Below are 5,000 nucleotides of genomic sequence, written 5' to 3'. Positions count from 1 at the left end.
TTGGCAAGGGTGTTGTAGCAAAAGAAAGAGAAAGAAGGAATGACGATTACAGAGAGGTGTCAGTGATAAGGGTAACGAGTTGTGCTAGGAGAAACTGGAGTGACGAGACTTGTCGAAGAAGGTGTTATAGGGAAATGTGTGTTGATAGGATTAATAGGTCAAGATAGGGGAGAGCATGAGGTGGAGGAGATGAAGAAAGGGGACAAAGATGATAAAAAAGATGGGGTGACGGTGACAGAGAAAAAGATGGAGGTGTCAGGGTTTATGAAAGAGATTGGGTGACCAAGTACTGATAATATCGGTTTCAAATTTTGACAGAAGGCCAGCAACTTGGGTGGGTGGAAGGGAACTAGTCGACTACATCGACCCCAGTGCTTAACTGGTACTTATTTTATCGACTCCGAAAGGATGAATTGCAAAGTCGACCTCGGCAGAATTTGGATTCAGAACGTAAAACTGGACGAAATGCCGCTAAGCATATTAGCCAGTGTCCTAACGTTTCTTCCCACTCACTGCCTTCTAATTACTGATAATATTAATTAAAATTTTGGCACAAGGCCAACAAGGTAGGTGGAGGGGTAAGTCGATTACATCGATCCCAGTGATCACTGGTACTCATTTAATCGATCCCGAAAGGATGAAAGGTAAAGTCGATTAAGTGCTAACGATTCTGCCATCTCCCCGCCTTAAGTACAGATAATATAACGTAGTGATAATGTTATTTGAAGTCAAGGAAAGATAATTTTGGGTGGACGATGTGGAAACAATGTTGACTGAAGAATTAGTGATAATGTTGGAGAAAGAGTCAATGTTGAATGAGGTAGTAATGATAATGTTGGGTGAAACTGTTAGCGATAAAACGGGTTGAAGCAATTAGTTACAAGGTTGTGTTGAGAAATTTTAATAATGCTGGGTGAACGAAGTTTTGATATTTTTTGGTGAAGAAAGGGTTGATAATTTGTGCAAGGAATGCTGATAACGTTCACTTTTTCTTTTTTTTATATATATACAAAGGCGCTGGTAATGTTATGAGGAGGAAGTGCTGATAATGCATATGAAAAATATATTATGACAGAAATCTTAAACAAGACATATTGTGTAGAAAGAAAAATAATCTTTTCATTTAGAAAAAGTAATTCGAAAAGTTGTTGATTTTTACCTCGTTAAGTCATAGTTGTTTTTTTTTTCTTTTTAAATTTTTTTTTGGAAGACATTTCTTGTGAGATTAAAAAAAAACAGCAAGACTACCCAAAAACAAAAAAAAATAATATAACGAAAAACAGCAAAACAAAACAAAGTTTGTTTTGTTTTTGTTTTCGGTTTCTGTTTCTTTTTTTTTTTTGGATATTACAAATAACATGTTTATTTTAATTTTTACTTCTGAGATGTTTTTCTTTAAATTTTCTTCCAAATCATTCAACATGGCAGAGAACGAGACAGGGAAAAACAAAATAAAACAATACAAAAAAAACAACGTGATGGTGATGGTGATGATGATGATGAAAGTATTAATATTGATTGTGGTGATGGTGGTAATGGTGCTGGTGAATGTAGTGGTGGTGGTGGTAGTTGTGGTGGTGCTGGTAGTGAGGGTGGTAGTGGGGATGATGATATTGACGATGACGACGACGATGATGATGATGATGATAATGATGATGATGATGATGATGATGATGATGATGACGATGATAATGAAAGTATTAACAAAGGTAATGGTGATGGTTGTGATGGTGGTAATGGTGCTGGTGAGTGTGGTGGTGGTGGTGGTGGTGGTGGTGATGATGATGAAGACCATGCTGCTGATGATGATGATGGAAGAAATAAAGAAAAAAATTTTTAAAGTAGAATACCTAAATATACGTATTTAAGTGTGTGTGTGTGTTTGTGTGTTTATGTGTGTGTGCGTGTATTCACATATATATATATATATATATAAAGTATATTTTTAAAATTTCTAAGTATGGCCAAACTCACACGTACGTGTGTGTGTGAGTGTAGTATGTGTGTGTGTGTTATTAATTGATATCACCATAAGACTGGAGGACAGTTAAGATACACATAGAATAACAGAAATACAGAAAATCTTTATTTTTAACCCAAAATCAACAAACAACAACCACACCAAAAATACATCATCGTATATAATGTAGAGAATGGTCATACCACTTGAACTCATTCAACTTCTTCTAAGAAGTAGAATAGAACCAGAAGCCGAAATATGTGTGTGTCTACAAGTAGGACTGTGTGTATATATATATGTACGTATACATATGTTTATGTATATATGTGCATATATGTGTATATGTGTGTAGATAGAATAATAGTTACAAAGATCGGTATGGGTAGAGAGATTGGTACAAATATATCTACACAAATAGACAGACAGAGAAACAGATAGAGAGAGACAGAGATAGAGAAAAGGGAAGAGAAAGAAAGGTAGAAAGAGAGTAAGATGGAAAGATGTGCTGACGGATGTTCAGAAGTTTCAGGGCGCAAAAAATAAAATTACAGTAAAAATTATTTGACAAGGAATATTTGAACATTGATGTTTTAATTATATAGTGAGATCGAGAGGGAGACAAAGAGAGGCAGACAAAGAAAGAGACAAACAGACACAGAGAGAAAGAGATATGTATGTATATATATATATATATATATATATATATATATATATATATATATATATATATGGAATGAATGGTGTAAACAAGATGCTGAGTTCATCATTAATTAATTTAGATATAGGTATAGGTGAATGTATTTACCCCTACACACTCGCTCGCACACACATGTATGTAGAGGTGTATATTATTATACGCACAGGCATATATACGTGTGATTACATATATACATACATGTATACGCATATATTTATATATAATTGTGTGTGGTATACATGTGTATTTACACACACACACATATATGCCCACATATACATTTACTCCTCACGCACGTATGTGTACACTCTGCAGATGTATCGATCGTTGAATGTCTGAAGAAATGGTACAAAAATATATAAAGACTAAATGAATCTATTAGAAAGACATCGGCCATCTTGGGTTATAGTTATTTTGAAAACTGTAATTTTTATTCTGTACAACACAGAAACTGCGAAAATACCATAGAAATGGAAGCATAACATAATTTCTTGCGGCTGATGATGCTGTAGCTGTTGTGGTAATTATTGTTGTTATTATTGTTGCTATATTTGTTGTTAGTGTAATTGTTGTTCTTGTTGCTGTTCTTAATGATGTTGACCATGCTGTTGTTAGCTACATATCAACGCAGTAATGGCGTTACCGTTGCACTCATGTGCTTTTTGTTTGTTGGGTTTTTTTTCTAAAATATCTACAGAGCCCCTTCTCTTTCTCTCCTGTTATGTCAGGACTTGAAGGGCGATTAATTGTTATTTCTAGCCGGCTGAGTGAAGACATAGAGACTATTTCATTCAAAGACTTGTTGTGCACTTATTTCTATTAATCTACCCATCAATTCATCAATTTATCTATCGGTCGATCTATTTATCTGTCCATTGGAAACGACGAAGCCAGAGACCATGAAATTACTGGCCGAAGGACATAAAGAATGATGGAGATGTATCCTACTTGACAGTATAACCATGACCAGAAGCATAAACCGCTGCATAAAGTTGGTGCACCTGTCCCTACACCACAACCTTCAGCAACGAACAATGAGAATACATAATGCAAGGCAATGTAGGAGGGTGAGTCAAAAAGTAATGCCATTTTGTTTAGGACAGGTATAATTACCAACACAGGAACATGTATCATACATCAAAATGAAGCTGGTCCTCTGTGGATGACATCCCTACTCAACATAGTCACCGTTTCTCTCAATAGCAATGTTCTACCTTCGAATGAGAGCATGTATCCCTGCCCCGTAAAATTCTGTTGCCTGTTCTTTGAGTCTCTTCTTCACTACAGTTTTCACTTACTCGTCACTGGAATAATGTTTGCCTCTCAAACCCTCTTTCATGGGGTCAAAGAGATGATAGACCTGTGACGATGATAGTCCAGTGACGAGGAAGTGAAAACTTTAATGAGGAAGTGGCTCAAAGAACAGTCAACAAAATTTTACGGGGCAGGGATACATGCTCTCCTTCGAAGGTGGGACATTGCTACTGAGAGTAACGGTGACTATGTTAAGAAGTATGGATGTGATCCACAGAGGACCAGTTTCATTTTGATGTAAGATACATGTTACTGTGTTGGAAATTACACCAATCCTAAACAAAAGGGCATTACTTTCGGACTCACCCTCGTATATATTATAAATATTTGGTTATGATTAGATGACTGCGCAGGTTATTATACAATGTATATTAGATAATAAACATGGCTATGACGTTGTTTTCATTATCCATGTCTCTATATATCAATGTTTTGCGTGTCTACTTCACGATGTTGAAAACATGGAGCAAATGAAGTGCCAAATATTTCATTCTTACGCTACACTTCAGCAACGGGAGGTTTCCGTTTATTTGAAACCTGGGTTATATAAAGAATTCTTCTTCATACACTTACAGATCACGTGAATGATGTTTGAGATACATACAAACAAACGTACATGCATGAAACAGTACATATATATATATATATATATATATATATATATACACATACACACACATACATACATGCATACATACATACCAACATACATACATACATACTAAAACACATACATGCATGCAAACACAGGAATTATTTGATTTCCTGTTTGAAAATTTAATAATAGGAAATTTCTTATAAGTTTATCCATCATGTACAATTTTGCGATTCCCATGAACAAATGAAACATGTGTTACAGTAAATACATAATGCCTAAACACACACACACATATATATATATATGCATGTATATTTACATACATTTATGTATACAGATAATATATATATATATATATATATATACATACATACACATATACGTATACACACACATATATATATATGTATGTATATATGTGTATATATATA

Source organism: Octopus bimaculoides, chromosome 20, assembly GCF_001194135.2.
Source record: "Octopus bimaculoides isolate UCB-OBI-ISO-001 chromosome 20, ASM119413v2, whole genome shotgun sequence".
Taxonomy (NCBI): domain Eukaryota; kingdom Metazoa; phylum Mollusca; class Cephalopoda; order Octopoda; family Octopodidae; genus Octopus; species Octopus bimaculoides.
Note: the sequence above shows the minus strand (reverse complement) of the source record.